At 45.6% G+C, this 12,207-nt stretch overlaps 1 protein-coding gene across 2 annotated transcripts in view; it reads right to left on the reverse strand.

Annotated features, from left to right (window-relative positions):
- Positions 1 to 12,207, reverse strand: part of LOC306932394 (seizure protein 6 homolog) — a 172,277-nt gene that overhangs the window by 67,504 nt on the left and 92,566 nt on the right. The gene's annotated exons all lie outside the window — the stretch shown is intronic.

Raw genomic sequence — 12,207 nt, forward strand, 5'->3', positions numbered from 1 at the left:
GTCATCTATAGCCTTTATCGTGCCAGACATATCTTTATCCACGCTAAAGGGATAACGCCTCGTCTCCATGCAGGCTCTCCACTGATGGTATCAGCCACATCATATCTCAGCTTGGCTGTGGGAGAAAGGACGATCTGAATTCCGCTGAGAGAGGCTGCATGCTGAGAGGCGCTGTCACGAAAGCAGCAGGACATGCAGTATGTCATCTACCATTTGATATCGACGGTCTAGAATCTAAACAAAATCCAATAGGCCTACAAAGATTTGGACGAAGATGTGAAGAGAAGATGATTTATGCTGGCAAGAAATATAAGTACCATGTTCCTTGTACCCTCGACCCGCAATATGAATAACTGAGAGCGACACCGGGGTGCTATAGCTGTAGCTGTGCTGCAGCCAATGCAGTGGTGCGTCAGACAGAGTGGCATTGCCTTTGTGTATAACAAGTTATCCCATTCTGGACGGGAACCCCTTTTGGTGTTTTAACTAAGCATTATGTTATACTTTAGCTATTGAAAAATAGCAGATCTACAAGCTCATATTTTTTGAAAAATCGTGAAAATGTGGCACAAATCTTTGAATATATGTGACCAGATTTGACTGAGAGACTGCCATCGCGCAAATTACAGCTTTTCACCATGAGTTAATAGCACAGGCAGACTCTTCACATACTAGAGCATGTCTGAAATAAGTGTCAGAGCTGAAATCGACAAATATGAAATAAATGTAGCTAGGTGTAATGTTAGAGACCACAGAAGTGAACCTTTCAAGCATGTTTTTCTCAACTCGCTGTTTTCTGCAAGACATTACTCTATAAGCCATATCTCCAAAACTGGTGGGTCAAACTGAACAACCAATATGTCAATTTGAAGCTTGAAACGAAAATTCAAAAAAATCCAATGGCAGTCCCTCAGTCAAATTTAGTCACATATATTCTTTCAGAGCGAACGTTTTTTTTATTCCGACGTCAGGCCCAAATGGGTTATAATGTGCTGTTAATGAACAGGCGGACACAGCGTTGGGATAATGCAGCCGCGAACAAAGGCCATCGCCAAGTAATCACATTATGCCTAGAGGCTCGGGGGATAATATAACACTTGACAGAACATTGGGAGACGTAATCCAATTTGCCCTGGCACCGGTCCAACCTCTGTATAAATGTACCTCACAAATATAATCAGAGAGTCTGGAAAACCAGGGGAGGGGTAGGCGGGGTGGTGGCGGGGGGGGGGGGGGTTATCACTCCGTCAACGTTATGGAGCCCAATATACCTCGGGTCTGAATCTACGGCTGAATTAAATGCAGCTTTGTCGTGTAAATCAGTTTGAGTCGTGAGTCATGTATGCACCGCACGTGAGGCCATAAAGATGTCATCAATATGCACTCATAAAGTCTGCACTAATCTAGACGTGTGGAAATCGTTTTGCGTGCTGTATGGATCTTTTTTATAATTTATTATTCATGTGAGCCTTAGCAATTTAAGACAATGGAGGTCTTAAACACATTCTATTCTTCTAAGTTACATTTAATTCCAGCTTTTAAAAAAGTTTGACATGGTGCCACAGAATCGCTGTGACTGGAAATGTCTGTTCTATGAATTTATATCTATATGATTTATCCTATTCTATTTTAAGCTAAGCTATTCTATTCTTTTCCATTGTCTTGTAGACAAAACCAGTCTGCACTTCCCCGTTCTAATCCATTCCATCTATTCTTGTCTTTTGTTCTCATGTGTTAACTACATTCAAACATGCTGTAGAGCCTCATATGCGCTCATAACAAACACAAGGCGTCTCATCTCAAACAGCCGCACATCAGAGAATTGAGAACAGAGCATTCTGGTGTGAGTGAAGAGCCTTCGATGACATCCATTTATTCTCTGAAAGCAACAAATGACAGCTGAATAATTCAAGTGACACTTCCTCATTAAATATAAGCTCTGTCTCTGGGTGGACGTGGGGAGCGAGCACAAAGCAGGGACAGATGGAACCCTGGGATACGGTGTTGACTAATGGATCAAAGTCGCCGTTGTGTGTGTGAGTTTGTGTGCATGTTTGAGTAAGAATGTGTGTGTGTGCGTGCGTGCGTGCGTGTATATATATGAGTGTGCTGTAGGTTTGTGTTTTCAAAATGTGTGATATGACTTCAAGTGTGTGTGCGTGAGTGAGTGAGTGAGTGAGTGAGTGAGTGAGTGAGTGAGTGAATATTTGTTTATTTGTTTATTTGTTTACGGCCCTGGCCCTCATAGACACCCGGCCTCTGCACTGAGCAAAACATATCTGTGAATCTGTGATTTTCGCACACAACCCAATGCATTGCAATATTGCAATTTGTTTTTCTACTGTATGTAAGTGAGTCAGTGTGAGTCACACTGAGTGTGTGTGTGTGTGGTGCGTGCGTGCGTGCGTGCGTGCGTGCGTGCGTGCGTGCGTGCGTGCGTGCGTGCGTGCGTGCGTGCGTGCTCATGCCGTCTGTTAATTAACAGCAGTAATTAAGAGGGAGGTGAGTAAACGATGGAGTACAGGGAACATCTGTTCCAGGCAGGAGAAGTGGAACACAGTGGGGAGAGAGAGAGAGAGAGAGAGAGAGAGAGAGAGAGAGAGAGAGAGAGAGAGAGAGAGAGAGAGAGAGAGAGAGAGAGAACGGACGGACACAAAACCATACACACAGTGGAATGAGTAGAGAGAGAGAGAGAGAGAGAGAGAGAGAGAGAGAGAGAGAGAGAGAGAGAGAGAGAGAGAGAGAGAGAATGGGAAGAGAGTAGGAAGAGAGAGAGAGAGAGTGAAAGATCATAGATATGTCCCTTTGAGCCTCTCTAATATAAGTGAGGACTGCTGAACAGGAGAATGTGTGCCTTACTGTGACTATGTCCTCTCAACTCTGAATGACCCTACAGTACAAAGACAAGGCCTTGGAAACATGAAGAATGCTGCCTACTCAGCTGGCTGATCTCTTTTTGAGCGGCGCCAGCGGCTCCTATGCACATCTTTGTGTGTATGTATGTCTGTCTGTCCGTTTGAGCACGGAATCGATGACTTTGATTGGCTGATGTATGATGACGTTCTCATCATCATGAAAATGCGCAGCTTTGTCTGTCTGTCTGTCTGTCTGACCGCTTGAGCACAGATTGTCCATTTGAGCACGGAATGTCCGTGACATCATCGGACGTCATCATTGTGATGAAAGGTTCCGCTCACTTCACACAAGTGTGATGAACTTGGATATTGTATTTTTTCCTGGAACAACTTTATTAAGTGACGGTAAATGGTTTATTTTATTTCCACATGCTCATTGGCTTATTTACATTCTGAAAGCTTTTGGACCTGAGAACCAATGAGCTTGGAATTGATGTAGGGTATATTTACAATGATAAAAAAAAATGGCCAGCCTTATCCTGTAACAAGTAGAAAACAAGAACAATAGAATAATTCTGCATGATAAACTAGTAATTTTATTACTGCAAATGTATTAATGTTCTGTTGGTCCATTAATTCAATCGATCAATGGTATCACCCCCATAGGATACGTTTTCCGTACTGCCTTTTAACTGCTCTTAACGTCTCTCTTGTCTACTGTACCATAACTATGCATTGTTTTTTATTTTTTTATTTTATTGTTTCACTGATGTATTGTATTGCACTGTATCGTATTGTTTTTCTTTGACCTGTGAAGCACTTTGGTACGATGAGAGTCGTTTTTCAATGTGCTATACAAATAAAATTGATTTGATTTGATTTGATAGTAGAAAGACATGGATAAGAGTACAGTCTAGTTGCTATCGGTACACTGCTACAGAATTTGTGCTGTAGCTATTAGGAGCAGTGCCATTAATACAGCACTCAGGGAGCAGTTAGGGGTTAAGTGTCTCGCTCAGGGACACTTGGACACACTTAAGGTCCTTCCAGATGGAGAGCGTAGTGACGCAGGCGTTGTTGCCTGGATCAGTGACAGGTCTGCTCACGAGGGGCGTGGGTCGCGTGGCATAGAATAAGCTCACCACAATCCAGGTCTAGTCAGCCGCGGGCGTGCATGTGCACGAAAAGGAGCATGCGAGCGACAATTTCATGGCACCGTGCCCGACCGTGAATATACGCTTGTGTATAATTGCCTCTCAACTTCTTTGCGCGTCCACAATAAGCACACGCCTCTCATTGAAAATGAATTACTATAGGCACGTTAGGCCTTTAAACTGCAGGACTATATCCAGTAAACCTTTTGATTCTCAGAAGGCCTAGGGCTCCATTTTCGTCACCGCTAAACCCCTTAACCCCCTTTTTTTACTATTTTGAAAAACATTTTTGAATAGTTCAACTAGCCAATCTACATTGACACATTGTGAGCTTGTAGACTGGCCATTTTAACTATTCAAAAATGTTTTGCAAAATGGTAAAACAAGGCAAAGACGTTTAGGGATAAGGGGTTTAGCGGTGACGAAAATGGAGCCTCTAGTACGACTCAGGTATGACTGCTAACAGCTATACACTACTACACTGAATTCAATGTTGTATGCCACAAAATAGTTTCAGATGGGGTTCCATAGCAAAATACAATTTGGGGGAGCTTGATATGGTAGTTTGAGAACCACTGTTAATAGAACATTCTCAAATGCGTTTACAGTAGGCCTACATGTTTACAGTGTTTCTAATGCTCACGTTATGGTTAAACTGTATGACTCTCGCCCACACATTGACGGAGCAGCAACAAAGACAACAATCCAGACATGAAACATTTTTCTCTCTCTCTCAGAAGAAATTCTGAAGACATCCAGCAGCACGCACACACATTGTCTGACCTTGAATCACCCTTCACTGTGTTGCACAAAAGCCAAGACTAATGACACAGAACAAGACAAGTCAGAGATTAGTCTGTCTGTTTGAAAGAAAATTGAACACTGTGTCTTACTGAACAGACAGCCTTTTTTCCTCCCCATTCATGTTACTTCCCTTTTTCGCTCTGTGACGAGGACACCTGGCTAATCATTGTTTCAGGGGACAGTGTCGGTGTGAATGCAGATGTCGTCTGAACGCAGGACGGGCCTGTCGGAGGTCAAGAGACAAGAGCATGTAAAGTCTGTCTTCAGACAGATGAGATTATAGCGTCGCGTATAGAATATAAAATAGGTTGTGCAGGCCAGGGGAGGAAACATGAAAGCAAAGTTGCAGCAAAAGAGATGAGCAAAGTTTGAACAAGGTAAAAGAATACCAGCCCACTAGCTCTCGCTTAAATGGGGGGTATGTAGGGTTTATTAAAGATAACGAAAACCGTGTGATCATCTAAGATAAGGAGATTATATCAACATGCAGGGGATAATGATTGGGAGCAATTCAAAAAAATTAGAGAATTAGAAGTAAGACGCGCGAACGCGGGAAGCGAACGCAGCTCGTAAATTGCAACAATTAGAATAAATTACGTTTTTTAAGTTTCCTTTTTAAAGTTTTATTTATTTATTTATTTTATTATTATTATTATTTTATTATTATTATTGTTTTCTACTGTGTGTGTGTGTGTGTGTGTGTGTGTGTGTGTGTGTGTGTGTGTGTGTGTGTGTGTGTGTGTGTGTGTGTGTGTGTGTGTGTGTGTGTGTGTGTGTGTGTGTGTGGTAGTAGTAGTAGTAGTAGTAGTAGTAGTAGTAATATTGCATTGCATCGCAGCCTTCCAATCAGCCTTGTCATCATTCAGCCTCATCCTGTACGTCCTGGCCTTATCCAGTTACCACTAGTTGGCAGCAGCTAATAATCACTGCAGGTACTTGACCTGTCATGTCACGTTGACCTGTCATGTCACGTTGAACTGTGTTGTTTGGTTGTAATTGTTCCCACTTCCCAGTGTGTGCACTCACTGCACTAGCAGCGCTGAGAGTTGCGATTGCATCATTGTATATAGCCTATGCTGCCTCCCAGTTATATTACAGTAATTTCAAGACAAAGTAAAATAATTGTATTAATCAAGCTGCTTTTGTGTATTTTTCTACTTGGCTGTGCTGTATGCTGTTCATGCTTTGAAGTCCGATAATACACACTTTTTTTTAAATAATAATAATTATTAATCATTAAAATTATGACGTCCTTAAGGCCGCCCCTGAAAATACTCAACTTCTTAAGTGACGACACATCCACACACTTTACGGATTTGCACTTATCTCATTTTAACATTCACCTCGCCTATTGCCTATTTCATTATCGCCTCAATCCCTGCACGCCTGTCAGAAAATTGGTTTTATGCAACACGCCTGAATGAGGGGGAGAAATTGCAATGGAGGAAGAAAAAAATAGAAAGGAACGATGAGCAAGTACGTTGAAGGTGTAAATGAGAAATATACCTAGTAGGTTGCAGTGCAGTGCAGTGCAGTGCAGTGTATAGTATTGTATATGTACAGGTATAAAATGTGTGGGCATGGCAACTATGAATTGCCTGTGTTTGAAATTATGCTGAAAGTAATAAATTGCATGGAGGGAAATAAAGAAATAAAAAAAAATGTTCTTCCCTTGGGGAGCTGTGTGCAGAAATCCCATTCTGTTAAAGCAATAATATGAGAGGAAAGTGAGAAACATTGAGATGGCGAGATAACACTGAGATGTCTGTTCAAGGATTTCCACCAGCCTGCGGATGGAGAGATAATGATAACACATTCATTGCCACAAATCAAATTCAAAGAAAGCCGAGTACTGATAATTGTCTTTCCAAATGACTATTTCTGTCTCTGGTGGCGGATCCAATGTGATCTTAAGATGGAGTTGAGGAATAGGAAGCAGAGGCACCTTTTTCATCTTCAGCGTTTGAGCTAAAGCAAAACTGTTTCAGAAGAACAAGAGGGAAGTGGAGGGGATTCGAAGATTAGAAGCTCCTCGTTCTGAATGCTGTGAGTTAGCCGGCGCCAAATTGAAATTGTACAGCATATTTATCAGTGTGCTCACATAAACACACGTCAGTCTTCTACTCCACTTAATATATTATTTTAGAGGGTCTGATGGGGAGAGAGTGCAGGAATGATTCAGGTGACGTACATGAGTCTTGAGCCAGATTCAAACGTCTGAGGCACCGTTCAACCAGGTTTACCTGCAGGTTCAAACACCTCTATTGATAACGGTGAGTGGAAAAGATCACACAAATTCATAAAAGTACTGTACCTCATATCATTAGCTAAATCAGCACAGTTCCCAAATTATCCTCTGGTCTAAATGTGCATTCGAGTGAAAGTTAATCCGCGGCTCCCCCTTGAGGCACCAAAGTGTCCTTGAGCAAGACACTGAACTGCTCCAGATGAGCAACTTGATACCTTGCATGGTTTCCTCTGCTGTTGGTGAGTGAAAGGGTGAATTTAATGCACGTTGAAAAGGGCTTTGATAAAGGTGCTATATGCACCATTTACATAGACTTCCATTGTGATCAGAGAATGTGCACACCAAAAACAGACGTGATCTACAAGATCACAATGTGTTGCAGCATAACACTTTGTGTACTTATATATCTGCTATTTTTGGTGCATGACATGATGTGCAACTGAGTATAAATCAGTACAATATCAATCTGGGAACCCATCAGCAAAAAACCTTTGCATTTCCCTGATGATGTCACGTGATGTCACAAGGCATGACCATATATGGAGGCGTGGGGTGACGGACGGACTGACAGGACCTGCGGTCGCAATAATACACTAAAATAGGTTGAGATGATACAATATAATTTATTAAAATGCATTACAACTATGATCGCCATGGTCTAAATTAAAAGTCAGTTATCAGTCATTAATCAGTCATTGATCAGTCATTATGAAGTGTTTGGCCCCGCTTATCCTAGCTCAGACCCACCCTGGGGTGAGTACTTTTTAGGCACTCATTTAGTACCACTTTGACACCATGGATTCCTTGTAGTGGAAACGGTGGTACAAGTAGGCGGTGTGGAGGGGAGTGGTGTTAGGCCAAGGCAGTGGAAATCGGGTTTAATTGATGGAACAACTCCTGGTAGAAAGGAGCCTGAGGGCAGCTTTATTAACATCGTACTATTGATTCAGTCAGAATTCCTGACACAGATGCGCTTAGTTTGTAGACTCCACTACTTTCCATTTCCTCTGTTTCTCCCTCTCTCTCTTCCTGTTTAGTATTCTGTTTCTTCCTCACATTATTGCGCAGCCCTATTACTCATTCTGTCACCGACATGCTGGGCACGACTCTTCACATCTCTAATTTCTAGTGTTTGATACATGTGGGACCTATGTTCTGTGTTTCCTGATGGGGGTCAGAGGTAGAGTGACCTATGTTCTGTGTTTCCTGATGGGGGTAGAGGTAGAGTGACCTATGTTCTGTGTTTCCTAGTGGGGGCAGAGGTAGAGTGACCTATGTCCTGTGTGTTTCCTGATGGGGGCAGAGGTAGAGTGACCTATGTCCTGTGTGTTTCCTGATGGGGGCAGAGGTAGAGTGACCTATGTTCTGTGTTTCCTAGTGGGGGCAGGGGTAGAGTGACCTATGTCCTGTGTGTTTCCTGATGGGGGTAGAGGTAGAGTGACCTATGTCCTGTGTGTTTCCTAGTGGGGGCAGAGGTAGAGTGACCTATGTCCTGTGTGTTTCCTGATGGGGGTAGAGGTAGAGTGACCTATGTCCTGTGTGTTTCCTAGTGGGGGCAGAGGTAGAGTGACCTATGTCCTGTGTGTTTCCTGATGGGGGCAGAGGTAGAGTGACCTATGTCCTGTGTGTTTCCTAGTGGGGGCAGAGGTAGAGTGACCTATGTCCTGTGTGTTTCCTGATGGGGGCAGAGGTAGAGTGACCTATGTCCTGTGTGTTTCCTAGTGGGGTCAGAGGTAGAGTGACCTATGTCCTGTGTGTTTCCTAGTGGGGGCAGAGGTAGAGTGACCTATGTCCTGTGTGTTTCCTAGTGGGGGTAGAGGTAGAGTGACCTATGTCCTGTGTGTTTCCTGATGGGGGCAGAGGTAGAGTGACCTATGTCCTGTGTGTTTCCTAGTGGGGGCAGAGGTAGAGTGACCTATGTCCTGTGTGTTTCCTAGTGGGGGCAGAGGTAGAGTGACCTATGTCCTGTGTGTTTCCTAGTGGGGGCAGAGGTAGAGTGACCTATGTCCTGTGTTTCCTGATGGGGGCAGAGGTAGAGTGACCTATGTCCTGTGTGCTTCCTGATGGGGGCAGAGGTAGAGTGACCTATGTCCTGTGTGCTTCCTGATGGGGGCAGAGGTAGAGTGACCTATGTCCTGTGTGTTTCCTAGTGGGGGCAGAGGTAGAGTGACCTATGTCCTGTGTTTCCTGATGGGGGCAGAGGTAGAGTGACCTATGTCCTGTGTGTTTCCTAGTGGGGGCAGGGGTAGAGTGACCTATGTCCTGTGTGTTTCCTAGTGGGGGCAGAGGTAGAGTGACCTATGTCCTGTGTGTTTCCTAGTGGGGGTAGAGGTAGAGTGACCTATGTCCTGTGTGTTTCCTGATGGGGGTCAGAGGTAGAGTGACCTATGTCCTGTGTGTTTCCTGATGGGGGTAGAGGTAGAGTGACCTATGTCCTGTGTGTTTCCTGATGGGGGTCAGAGGTAGAGTGACCTATGTCCTGCTGTGTGTTTCCTAGTGGGGGCAGAGGTAGAGTGACCTATGTCCTGTGTGTTTCCTAGTGGGGGCAGAGGTAGAGTGACCTATGTCCTGTGTGTTTCCTAGTGGGGGCAGAGGTAGAGTGACCTATGTCCTGTGTGTTTCCTAGTGGGGGCAGAGGTAGAGTGACCTATGTCCTGTGTGTTTCCTGATGGGGGTAGAGGTAGAGTGACCTATGTCCTGTGTGTTTCCTAGTGGGGGCAGAGGTAGAGTGACCTATGTCCTGTGTGTTTCCTAGTGGGGGCAGAGGTAGAGTGACCTATGTCCTGTGTGTTTCCTGATGGGGGTAGAGGTAGAGTGACCTATGTCCTGTGTGTTTCCTGATGGGGGTCAGAGGTAGAGTGACCTATGTCCTGTGTGTTTCCTAGTGGGGGCAGAGGTAGAGTGACCTATGTCCTGTGTGTTTCCTGATGGGGGCAGAGGTAGAGTGACCTATGTCCTGTGTGTTTCCTGATGGGGGCAGAGGTAGAGTGACCTATGTCCTGTGTGTTTCCTAGTGGGGGTAGAGGTAGAGTGACCTATGTCCTGTGTGTTTCCTAGTGGGGGTAGAGGTAGAGTGACCTATGTCCTGTGTGTTTCCTAGTGGGGGGTAGAGGTAGAGTGACCTATGTCCTGTGTGTTTCCTAGTGGGGGGTAGAGGTAGAGTGACCTATGTCCTGTGTGTTTCCTAGTGGGGGCAGAGGTAGAGTGACCTATGTCCTGTGTGTTTCCTGATGGGGGCAGAGGTAGAGTGACCTATGTCCTGTGTGTTTCCTGATGGGGGTAGAGGTAGAGTGACCTATGTCCTGTGTGTTTCCTAGTGGGGGTAGAGGTAGAGTGACCTATGTCCTGTGTGTTTCCTAGTGGGGTAGAGGTAGAGTGACCTATGTCCTGTGTGTTTCCTAGTGGGGGCAGAGGTAGAGTGACCTATGTCCTGTGTGTTTCCTAGTGGGGGCAGAGGTAGAGTGACCTATGTCCTGTGTGTTTCCTAGTGGGGGCAGAGGTAGAGTGACCTATGTCCTGTGTGTTTCCTAGTGGGGGCAGAGGTAGAGTGACCTATGTCCTGTGTGTTTCCTAGTGGGGGCAGAGGTAGAGTGACCTATGTCCTGTGTTTCCTAATGGGGGCAGAGGTAGAGTGACCTATGTCCTGTGTGTTTCCTAGTGGGGGCAGGGGTAGAGTGACCTATGTCCTGTGTGTTTCCTAGTGGGGGCAGAGGTAGAGTGACCTATGTCCTGTGTGTTTCCTGATGGGGGCAGAGGTAGAGTGACCTATGTCCTGTGTGTTTCCTAGTGGGGGCAGAGGTAGAGTGACCTATGTCCTGTGTGTTTCCTAGTGGGGGCAGAGGTAGAGTGACCTATGTCCTGTGTGTTTCCTAGTGGGGGCAGAGGTAGAGTGACCTATGTCCTGTGTGTTTCCGAATGGGGGTAGAGGTAGAGTGACCTATGTCCTGTGTGTTTCCTAGTGGGGCAGAGGTAGAGTGACCTATGTCCTGTGTGTTTCCTAGTGGGGGCAGAGGTAGAGTGACCTATGTCCTGTGTGTTTCCTAGTGGGGGCAGAGGTAGAGTGACCTATGTCCTGTGTGTTTCCTAGTGGGGGCAGAGGTAGAGTGACCTATGTCCTGTGTGTTTCCTGATGGGGGTAGAGGTAGAGTGACCTATGTCCTGTGTGTTTCCTGATGGGGGCAGAGGTAGAGTGACCTATGTCCTGTGTGTTTCCTGATGGGGGCAGAGGTAGAGTGACCTATGTCCTGTGTGTTTCCTGATGGGGGCAGAGGTAGAGTGACCTATGTCCTGTGTGTTTCCTAGTGGGGGCAGAGGTAGAGTGACCTATGTCCTGTGTGTTTCCTGATGGGGGCAGAGGTAGAGTGACCTATGTCCTGTGTGTTTCCTAGTGGGGGTAGAGGTAGAGTGACCTATGTCCTGTGTGTTTCCTAGTGGGGGCAGAGGTAGAGTGACCTATGTTCTGTGTTTCCTGATGGGGGCAGAGGTAGAGTGACCTATGTCCTGTGTGTTTCCTAGTGGGGGCAGAGGTAGAGTGACCTATGTCCTGTGTGTTTCCTAGTGGGGGTAGAGGTAGAGTGACCTATGTCCTGTGTGTTTCCTGATGGGGGCAGGTGTAGAGTGACCTATGTCCTGTGTGTGTCCTAATGGGGGCAGAGGTAGAGTGACCTATGTCCTGTGTGTTTCCTAGTGGGGGCAGGGGTAGAGTGACCTATGTCCTGTGTGTTTCCTGATGGGGGCAGAGGTAGAGTGACCTATGTCCTGTGTGTTTCCTAGTGGGGGCAGAGGTAGAGTGACCTATGTCCTGTGTGTTTCCGGATGGGGGCAGAGGTAGAGTGACCTATGTCCTGTGTGTTTCCTAGTGGGGGTAGAGGTAGAGTGACCTATGTCCTGTGTGTTTCCTAGTGGGGGCAGAGGTAGAGTGACCTATGTCCTGTGTGTTTCCTGATGGGGGCAGAGGTAGAGTGACCTATGTCCTGTGTGTTTCCTAGTGGGGGTAGAGGTAGAGTGACCTATGTCCTGTGTGTTTCCTAGTGGGGTCAGAGGTAGAGTGACCTATGTCCTGTGTGTTTCCTGATGGGGGTAGAGGTAGAGTGACCTATGTCCTGTGTGTTTCCTGATGGGGGCAGAGGTAGAGTGACCTATGTCC

Source organism: Electrona antarctica (assembly GCF_951216825.1).
Source record: "Electrona antarctica genome assembly, chromosome: 11".
Lineage (NCBI taxonomy): Eukaryota > Metazoa > Chordata > Actinopteri > Myctophiformes > Myctophidae > Electrona > Electrona antarctica.